The 11,629-nt window shown below is 37.3% G+C and overlaps 1 protein-coding gene across 1 annotated transcript in view; it reads right to left on the bottom strand.

Annotated features, from left to right (window-relative positions):
- SHC3 (SHC adaptor protein 3) overlaps positions 1-11,629 on the bottom strand; it is a gene marked incomplete at both ends in the record, with an annotated part of 148,895 nt that overhangs the window by 116,666 nt on the left and 20,600 nt on the right. The window lies entirely within an intron of this gene.

The following is an 11,629-nucleotide window of genomic DNA, read 5'->3' on the forward strand; positions in this document are numbered from 1 at the left end:
GCAGGAATTTAAGGACTGAGGGACCGGGTCCTAGAACAACAGAAAACTGGACTCGCAGGAGGGCTGAGAGGCCAGGGAAGGTTTGTAGTGCTCACTGAAACCTGCCACCCTGAACCGACAACTCACAGGCCCCGAAATTTATCCCACTCTTGCATGTTGCTTGGGCCCTCTGAAACCTGAGGGGCAGAGCCTCTTGCACAGTTAGAGTGTAGTGTGCTTCACAAACTGGCAAGTAATATTCAGATTACAAATACGCTCCTCACTCTTCGGGGAGACGGAGATACCACTGTGCCCACCCTCAGGGCATTGAGAAACACCCAGACTTTCAAAGCTGTGCCCACCCTTCTTGGGCCTTCAGGGGGAGTTGGGGTTGTTTCCTGAGCCTTAGTGCTTGTTCTTCAGGACCATGGGCAGATCTGAATTTTCACCGTGAGGATCCATCTGCAGAGGACGGTATTTAAAGAAAGATAAAGTCTAGCTTGAAATTCCATGAACCTGAGTAATAGAAGGGTAAACCATAAAAAAAAAAAGTCTGCAAACGTTAAAAAAAAAAGCAGGGCCATATTGTCTTTTTTTTTTAACAATAATAATCTAGGTAAATGCCTTCTTTTTCCTCATATTTTCTGTGCCTAATCAAACACACATCCACATTTCTCTTTCTGTGTGTGTGTGTGTGTGTGTGTGTGTGTGTGTGTGTGCTTATATTGATAAAGGATACGATACACACCTGGCATGCCACAGGGAGTATGCTGAAGGAGAGAAGTGGCCTCGTACTTTGATGTTATATCATTAAGGATGGTTGGATTTTCGTGTGTGTGTGTGTGTGTGTGTGTGTGTGTGTGTGTGTGTAACAAATACAAAAAGAGTAGATGCATTAACCTTATAATAAAAATATTTTCAATCTGTACAACCACATAGAAAATAATTTTTCTATACATATAAAGAGGCTCTGTTCGTTTGCTCCAGAAACATCATTGCTGAAATTATAAGGAATGTGTCTTAATGATCCTCACTCCTAAAAAAGCTTCATACACAAAGATGCTTTATCAACTATTATTTACTACAAGAACAACAAAGACACAAAGTAAACCGTCCTCAGGAGACGAGGGCCAGTGTGGTGAAGCTATTGGATGGACTATGTCATCATCACATATTTATGAAGACTGTATAAATACTGAGAAAAGAATGCAACATAGTCAATTTTAAAAACTATATAGTATGATAATAACCAGATCTTTCAAAAGCTACATATAAAAAATGGAAGTAATTATACCAAAATGTTAATCATTAAGAGCAAACATTTATTAAGCACTCACTATGCGCCACACATGGTGCTGACAATTTTGAGTGGTGATCCTTGCAATAGCCCCACACAACAGGTGCTATCACTAGCTCCATTGTACAATGTGCAAATGGAGGCAGAGTATGAAGAGGGAATTTCCAGGACATACCCAGGTGACCACCAAACATGTGAAGATATATTCAACTTCATTGGCACTCAAAGCTATGCAGTTTAAACCACAACAAGAAATTGAAAATTGGCAAAAGTTGCAAAGTTTAATGACATTAGTGTTGGTGGAAATGAGATGAAACAGTGCTTATTTACTGTTGGTGGGACCATAATTGGTACAAGCATTTCAGAGAATGCCTCAAAAATTTAGATGTGCACTCTTCTCTTTTGATACAAAACTTCTCTTGTGGAAAATTACTCGAGGGAGATTCTCACACATTTTAAGAGTGGACATGTGCAAAGATTTTTACTGTGTGATTGTATTAGAAAGAAATTAAATCATGGTTGATCCAAGAAGTAATTTTTTTAATGGATCTGTTTTTGAAAAATTCCCAAGGCAAGTAAAATAATAATAATAGTAAAAACTTCGGGAAAGTATGAAACCATTTATGTTAAAACCAAAAAAGGAAAACCCACAAAACTACATATTCCTAGTAGCATGTATGTCTGCATAGATGCATGTATATGCACAGACAAAAAGATCTGCAAGAACAGGCAGCAAACTGGTAACTGCAGTGATCACTGGGAAGGAATCTTATACCTGACTGTTGTGAAGAGGGACTTTTGCTTTTTCACTCTATGTGACATAATTTTTTTCAGCAAGAATGTACCCATGTATTACTTATGCAGTTACAAATAATTACATAAGTAAAGGGCAAATGAAATAAACCATGCTTAGAGTAATGGTTCTCAAAACTGAGCATACGTTAGAAGCATCTGGGCTTGTTGAGCCCAGAGTGTTAGGCCCTCCTCATCACAGAGTTTTTGACTCAGTAGGTCTGCATGGGGTCTGATGCTGATATCTGGTCAGAGGCCACACTTGGAAAACCAGTCCTTAGAAAGGTGAAATGCTGATCTTACAGGGTCACAGAAGAGCCAAGATTTGAACCCAGATCATGTCATATCAGACCCAAACTCTTGATCTCAATCATCTGCTGCCTAGGGATAACTTTATGTTGTGGGATTAAAGGGGATTTGTTTTTTGACCATTTTTTAAAATATATATTTTAAATATACTTATTGGGTTTTTAAATGTAATATCAACTCGTCCTGAAAATCCATAAACTATACTTTCTATATTTTCCAAAGTTCATAAGTATTCATTGCTTTGGTAATTTAAAAAAAATTATATAACAAGCTCCCTTTGTCTCAGTGAAGCATTTGACAGAGACAGGGACTTCCTGGTGTGAACCTGAGCTGAGCTCCAAACAGGACTCAGCTCTCTGGGGTGGGAGACAAGCTCTCATTCCATTTATGATGGGCGCGCAGAGCTGGCAACACATATCCTTTCCCTAACAGTGGGGCATCACCCCAAAATACAAATAGGCTTAACTAAGCCAAGGAAATTAAGAAGGAAGTGCATTCATATTACGAATGAGAATTTTTTTTCTGTTTAAAAATTGATAAAAGTTCTGGATGATGTTAGCTGCCTGCATGCACACTGCAGCCTCCCCCTTCCACTCAAATCCCCAGTACTGGCAGAAGAGCTATAAAGAGTAGGTGAATCCCTAATTACAATGGAAAGCAGAAGGGGCATATCAGTGGACCAAACACTGTGTGCACAGCAGAGGACTGACACAGGAACAATGATGAGCACAGACAGCATCAAGAGGATGTTGTCAAGAGAATGCCTCGTTCAGGCTTCATCCTGGTTCTTGAGCTAACTGCTTACAGGGGGACTGTGATTACAACGACTGACTTAGAGTAATCAAGACCACACCTAGAGATGGGCACAGTTCCTGAAATCCATTGCTGCTACATATGTGGAAAGAGCAAATGGAGACTGAGGAATCGACCACACTAAACACCAACAGTATAAAAGTACAAAGACTGGGGATGAGTAAAAGAAATTTTAAAAGACATTGAAGATAGATTCAGACATTTCAACACCCATCAATATAAGATGCAGGCATCAGAATACAGAGAAGTAATAGAGAAGACTCAATTTCTCCTTTGAAATGTTCCAAAAAGTGCTAAGCAAGATTAAAAGAACAGGGAATTCCCTGGTGGTCCAGTGGTTAGGACTCTACGCTTCCACTGCAGGGGGCATGTTCGATCCCTGGGAGGGGAACTAAGATCCCGCAAGCCACACAGTGCAGCCCCCCACAAAAAAAAAAAAAAGACTAAAAGAACAAATGAACAAAAACTCCCAAGTCTTGGTGTAATGTCAGAACAAAGATAAAGAAGAAATTCTAGAAAGTTTGGGAGTTGGAGATGAACATTCAATCACTTAAAAAAGAATTAGACACAAAAATGTGAAGGTAGTTAATGCCTTCTGAACTGTGCACTTAAAATGGTAAATTTTCTGTTTGTATATTTTAACACAGTTTAAAATACATACATACATGAATACATAGATAAAAGAATGAGCAGATGGACAGTAGACCTCTCATCTACAACTTCAGATACAAAAAGACAATGGAGCAACATCTTCAAAATTCTGAAGGAATATAATTTTTGAACCTAGAATTCAACACCCAGCTAAACTACACTGTGGAGGGGGACAGGTAGAGAACATTCTCAGATGCACATAGATTCAGAAAGTTTACTGCACAGAAACTCTCTTGAAAGAATTACTTGAAGTTGTACTCAGCAAGAATTAAAATAAATCCTAGAAAAAGAAATGGGAACTAGGATGCAATATTTAATAATCAATGAAATTAACTGTTAAGTCTAAACATCTTATAGCTGCATCTTAATATAATAATAATCTGTTCTATGTAATAATCTGTTCTAAAGTTCTATGTAGACATGGAAGGTAGAAGGAGCATAGCAGAGGGAGGATGGCAATGAAGAGAAATGAAAGGTGGTGAGGCTCTTGTCTCCTTTGGACTAGAATACTGACTAACATCAGATACTAAAGCTAGTTTAAACTGTGCATTACATTTTAAGGTAACTTCAAGGGGAAAATACACAGTTGAAAGGTGATCGGTTTCATTAGTCATCAGGTAACTGCTCATTGAACCACAATGCACACACTACGCACCCACTCTAGTGGTAAAGTGGAAAATATAATATCAAGAGTGCGGGGGGATGTGGAGCAACAGGAACTCTTTCACTGCTGGCAGGAGTGTAAATTAGGGCAAACACTTGGGAAAACTGTTTGGCATTTTCTTCTGAAACTGAATATGTGCATACCCTGTGATCCAGCAATTCCACTCCAAGAGAAATAAATCCATCTGCCACCAAAAGAAATGTACGAAAATATTCATAGTAGCACTATTCATAATAGTCCCAAACTGAAGGAAAACCAAATATCCATCAATGGTATAATGAATAAATAAATAGTAATATATTCACAAAATATGGTGATTGATGGTACAGCAATGAAAATTGAAAGAACCTCAACTATATGCAACAGCTTATCTCTGTAACTGACAAAGAAGACTCTTCAACCACGTCATTCATTCTCTAAATGTTGGCAGAGCCCCCACTCTGTGCCAGAACTAGTCTAAGCAGATGGTAGGACACCAGCGAACAGGATAGGTGAGGTCGTGCACTGACTGAGGGTCCATTCTAGTCAGGAAAGTAGGTAATAAATATAAATAAATAATTGTTCTATCCTTCACCTGCCTTTTGGGCTTCATGCACTAACTCCATACCCATACTCCTAACCAAACCGAATTTTTCATCACCGCCTTCTCCACCCCACCTTCTCACACCTCCTGTGTCCATATATGCAATGAACTGCTTCCTGCAATCCCTTCTTTCCTCCCCTCCCTTCCACTTCCCCTTCTCAGATCCCTTCCAATCCTTAACGATCCACATCAAATATCAGACACTCAGAAAAATGCCCCTCCCCCCTCAAATAATAACATCCCTTATTGTATGAGAGCGCTATTTGTGTTCTGCTGCCATGGACCTCTTTGCCTGTTTGCGTGATGCCTTTTCACCATTTTATCACGGCACAGGATTTGCACAGAGAATGTAACAAAGTTACGCTGCCAAAATTAAAAATGAAGAAAATTTAAACCTTTAGGGCTCTTTGTCATTGTCATGCCATCCCTCCCTATCAATTCCCTCACATCCCAGGATGCCTCCAAAATGTCGAGTTAGTGCCCTGCATCATTGTCTCCTAAACTAGTGCAGGCTCTAGCACCCATTTACACATTTGGTCACCCAGAAGATGCTGCAGGATCGTGTCTTTATTCCTCTTTGCATTCCTAATAACTCACCTGGAATGGGTACAAAATAAATGTTTGGTGAATGTATTCACTAAAGGCTAACGAAGTTAAAGATGCTTTCAACATCCCTCCAGTAATCAGAACTAGAAAGCTTATAACACTTCATTTGATAATGCAGAAATCTCATGAATCATAATTTTTTCATTAACTTTTCATTTCACTTATTAGCACCAATTTACAGTGGTTTGTAATATGTAATGTACTTGAACATTCTCTGATTGTGTTTCCCTGAAATTATTCTGGAATTTAGATATTTGACTGTTAAATAAGCCTTTTCACTTAGCTATATTAATCCAAGTGGGTGTCTGAGACTGTGTATTTTAAGTTAAAGAACAATACGAAAAAACAAGGTGGGGGACGGGAATTCTGATCCCAGCAAAGGAAGAGAGGAGTGAAAAGCACAATAAATATTTGTGACAATATTCTGTAATTCTTTCAAAATAAAAAGTTTTTTAAAAAATTCAGGAATGGAGAAAAGAAGACTATAATAGTATTGCTATAAATTTCAACATTTTCTCCAGTTTACCTAGGTGTCAATTTTTCCCCATCTAGAGCAGTATCCTGGAAATGGATACAGGTAACATTCAATTGGGATTACAGGTGCATTTCCTAAAAGGCCAGCTAATTGATAGTTTTCCAATTGAATCACATACTTAGTTTCCCAATGAATAATTACAATTTTTAAATGAATATATATTCTATGAGTTAGCCACCTAATCTCTAAGTCTGTATGTTAACTGGCATGTGTTCTTTTAAGCCGAGTATGCCATAATTACACAATTCAACATGTATTTAATCCTTCTATGTGCCAAGCGCTACAATATAAAAATGAACAAGAAAAACCACTGACCTCAAATTTCACTCCTCTGTCTTCTGTTCTTTTAAAAGCATAAGAAGACAGTTCTAAGAAAGGCACATGTCACTTTTGCTGGCTGGCGAATGACAAAGCCTTGTGAAGCTTTGCATATTTCTGCATTCAGCTAGATAGACAAGAGTGGACTTTGGATTCATACTGCCCTAGGTTACAGACACACCTCGTGGTTATGTGAACTGCAGCAAACCACTGAGCCTTTTTGAGTCTCTTTTTCCTCATCTGTAAAATGGGATTATTGTGAGAAATACACGAGACAGCATGGACTTTAAACAAATGGCATTAATTAAGCCAGGCACAGTGAGTGAAAGCTACCTATACTATATTCAGAACACTGATTATTCATCCACAACACACTCCTGTGATAAGTATTTCAATTGGCTTTTCATAAAACTTGTACCGATTTACACATCTGCTCATGGTGTGTGAGAGCCCTTTCCCCTCCCTCTTTGCCAACTCTGCAGGATGTGATTTATTTTCATTTTACTATTTACCTGAAAATCATAATTTTTACAATGAACTTCATTGCCTTGGAAATGACATTTTATTTTCATTTTAATGCCTAGTCTCTTTCACCTAATCTAAGGAAATAATGAGGGGCCCATCAGAAAAGGCATGGCCCCTCCACACCCCCCTCCTGAGACCTTTCACGCTGTGCCCTGTTATCCAAAACACTTTCCTCCTTTCTTCACCTAGATGACTGCTCTGACATTCAGACTTCACATGCTTGATGAAATCAAGTCCCCTCTTCCCTCTGGCTCATTTTATTTAACATACCCACATTTTTAGCAATTCTGTTTGATTGAGATATAATTCATCTGCTATAAAAAGTCATCCTTTTAACATGTACAATTGTCATTTTTAGTATATTCACAATATTGTACAATCTTCCCCACTATTTAACTCCAGAACATTTTTGTCACCCCCAAAATAAACCTGGGTAGAGACTCATTAGCTGTCTCCACCCTCTCTCTACCCTAGCTCCTGGCAACCACTAACCTACTTTTTATTTCTACAGAATTGCCAATTCTGGACATTCTATATAAATGGAATTATAAATATGTGCCCTTTTGTGTCTGGCTTCTTTCACTTAGCATGTTTTCAAGTCTCATCCATGTTACAGCATGTGTTGGTATTTCATTCCTTTTCCTAGGTGAATACTATTCCATTGTATCCATTCAGCAGCTGATGGACATGTGGGTTATTTCCACTTTGGGGCTGTTATAAGGAAAGCTGCCATGAACATTCATGTAAGTTTTCATGTGAACATATGCTTTCAGTTCTCTTGGGTGTATACATAGGAGTGGAATTGCTGGGTCATGTGGTAACTCTATGTTTAACATTCTGAAAAACCACCAAAACTTTTTCCAAAGCAGGTGTAGCATTTTACATTCCCATCAGCAACATATGAGTTCCAATTCCTCCACATCTTCACCAACAGCACTCGATATTGTTTGTCTTTTTTATTTCAGCTATCCTAGTGGGTGTGAAGTGATATCTTATTGTGGTTTTGATTTGCATTTCCCTAATGACTAAAGATGTTGAGCATCTTTTCATGTGATTACTGGCCATCTGTATGTCTTTTTTGGAGAAATGTCTGTTCAAATCCTTTGCTCATTTTTTAAATTGGGTTATTTTTGTCCTTAATGTTGAATTATAATAATTCCTTATATATTCTGGATTTCAGTCCCTTATCAGACATATGATTTGCAAATATTTTCTCCCATTCTTTGGTTGTCTTTTCACTTTCTTGACAGTGTCCTTTGAAGCACAAAAATTTTCATTTTAATGAAGTTCAATTTATCTATTTTTCTTCTGTTGTTCATGCTTTTGGTATCATAGCTGGAAAATGATTGCTTAATCCATGATCACAAAGATCTACCCCTATGTGTTTTCTATGAGTTTCGTGGTTTTAGTTCTTAAAGTCTTTGATCCAGCATGAGTTTATTTTTATATATGATGTGGGAAGGGGTCCAACTTCATTCTTTTGCATGTGGATATCTAGTTGTCTTAGCACCATCTGCTGAAAAGACAATTCACTATTGAACAGTGTTGGAAACTATGTAAAAAATAAATTGACCATAAATGTATGGATTTATTTCTGGACTCTCAATTCTATTCCATTGATCTATATAGCTATACTTAAGCCAGTATCATATTGTCTTGAAATCAGAAAATGTGAGTCCTCTAACATTTTTCTTCTTATCAAGATTATTTTGGCTCTTCTGGGCATGGCTGCATTTTTTAATTATTTGATTAGTTTTTAAATTGTCTTTATTTGATTTTCTTGTTTATTTCATTTGTTTCTGACTTCCTAACCAGAATGTAAGCTCTATGAGGCAAAAGACCACAACTGGTTTTTTTTATCCCCAGTTTGTACCCTCTGCAACTGTACAGGGCCTGAGTATAAACTCAGTGCGATTTACTGAGTAAATGAATGAATGATTGAATACACAAGCTTTTATAGTGATAAATATTGGAAATAGCCTAGATATTAAAAAATAAGAAAGTGTTTAAGTAAGTTATAATGCTTTAATGGGATAGAATATTATGCAATCATTAAAAACCATGTCTTCTAGAGAATTCCCTGGCCATCAGCAGTTAGGACTACCTTTCACTGCCAAGGGCCTAGGTTCAATCCCTGGTTGGGGAACTAAGATCCCACAAACCACACGGCGCAGCCAAAAAAAAAAAATGTCTTCTAATAATATTGAATAATTTGGAGAATCATTGAACCTGATCTCAATTTTTCATAAGTAAAAATAAAGGCTAAAAATCATCATGGAAATCTTAATAGCAGTTATTATGAAAAATTATGATTACAGGTAAGTTTAATTTTCTTTATTCTTTTCTCTAGTTTCTACTTTTTCTGCAATTAGCATGTATTGCTTTCATAAGAGAAAGCTAAACATTATTAACTAGAAGTATCCATATTTAGTAAGGTTGTGTACAGACTTTTGGATTTGCAATAAAAGTCAGTGAATCTCTTTTTAGGATTTTGTTGTTAGTGACACCAACCCCTATTGACTTGAATGGCTTCAGGTTCTATGGAGAACTGGCACATGTGATGAACTGTTCTCCAGGAAATCTGAATTAAATATGTGGGGCATAAAGTACACTATAAACGAGCTCCTGCCTGAGTCTCATCTCTGACTTGGTGAATCATCACTCAGCAACCTGTGAGAACCCAAAGGCCCAGGGCAGGCTGTGAACTTCACCTCTTTCATCCAAATCCCCATTGGGTGACCCCAATGGTGAGCACATGTAAGGGCTACTATACCCACTATCAAATAGAGTTCAAATGTCATCAACTTATGGAATGTGTGGCAACTGTTTTTTTGTTTGTTTGTTTGTTTTTTAAATTTTATTATTTGGTTGTGTAGCGTGTTAGCTGCGCCACTTGGGATCATCATTGCAGCATTCGGGATCTTTCGTCACGGTGCGCAGGCTCTTCATTGTGGCGTGCGGGCTTCTCTAGTTGCGGCGCATGGGCTCTAGAGAGTTGAGCTCAGTAGTTACAGTGCGTGGGCTTAGTTGCCCCATGGCATGTGGGATCTTAGTTCCCTGACCAGGGATCGAACTCACATCCCCTGCATTGGAAGGTGGATTCTTAACCACTGGAGCACCAGGGAAGTTCCTGTGTGGGGACTTTAAATTCAAGCAAAATTCTGTTCCAGAAATTTTAGGTTTGAAAAATCCTTTAGAACTGCTGAAGTTAGCTGTGGTCCAACTATCTTAGCAAGTCGATCACAAACTCTTGTGTTCAAGAGCAACTTCTCTACAAATAACAAATGTTGGAGACAGTGTGGAGAAAAGGGGATCCTCCTACACTGTTGATGGGAATGTAAAATGGTGCAGCCACTGTGGAAAACAGTATGGAGGTTCCTTTAAAAACTAAAAATAGAGTTGCCATATAATTTAGCAATCCCACTCATGGCATATATACAGAGAAAACTGTTAATTCAAAAAGACACATGCACCCCAATGTTCATAGCAGCACTATTTATAAACCAAGACATGGAAGTAACCTAAATGTCTGTCGACAGATGAATGGGTAAAGAAGAGGTGGTAAATATATATCTATATATAGATATAATGGAAATTTACTCAGCCATAAAAAAGAATGAAACAATGCCATTTGCAGCAACATGGATGGACCTAGAGATTATCATACTAAGTGAAGTAAATTGGAACGAAAAGGACAAATACTGTATGATATCATTTATATGTGGAATCTAAAATATGACACAAATGAACTTACTTATAAAACAGAAACAGACAGACATAGAAAACAAACTTATGGTTATCAAAGGGGAAAGGGAGTGGTGGAGGGAAAAATTAGGAGTTTGGGATTAGCAGATACCAACTATTATATACAAAATAGATAAATAAAAAAGTCCTATTGGATAGCACAAGGAACTATATTCAGTATCCTGTAATAAACCATACTGGAAAATAATATATGATATATATATGCATATGTTCATACATATATATATATGTATATGTTCATATATATATATATATCACTTTGCTGTACACCAGAAACTAACATTTAAATCAGCTATGTTTCAATTTTTTAAAAAAGAGCACCTTCTCACAATTTTCAAGTCAACCATGCCCACTCTCCCACTTATATAACATGGCATGTAATTCTGTCTGGTATTGCTATGAAATAATTTCAGGTTCCAAAATGATTTGATTTAGTGATGCTAAAGCTAAGATTATTTGTTATGAGTTAAGACTATTTAAAGTTAAGATTATTTGTTATATATATATATATATATATACATTTTTTTTAAAGGAAGAAGGTTTACTGACTACAAAGAATTGACAGCATTTTCTGTAAGGTAATCAAATGAGTCATCACATTTGTACATGACGTTCTTCCAAATGAATGCGAAGATGCTATTGATAATGCTATTGATTGCCCAGAGAAAGGTTATATTTCAGTAACAGAAAGGCAAGAGGACAGACCTTTTTCTTAGGCTTGCTCATTTTTCCAGACAGATATAAAACACCTTCTCTTCTCAGAGAGTATTTGGCATATGCTCTCTCTTGTGT

Source organism: Leucopleurus acutus, assembly GCF_964270905.1.
Source record: "Leucopleurus acutus genome assembly, chromosome: 7".
NCBI lineage: Eukaryota > Metazoa > Chordata > Mammalia > Artiodactyla > Delphinidae > Leucopleurus > Leucopleurus acutus.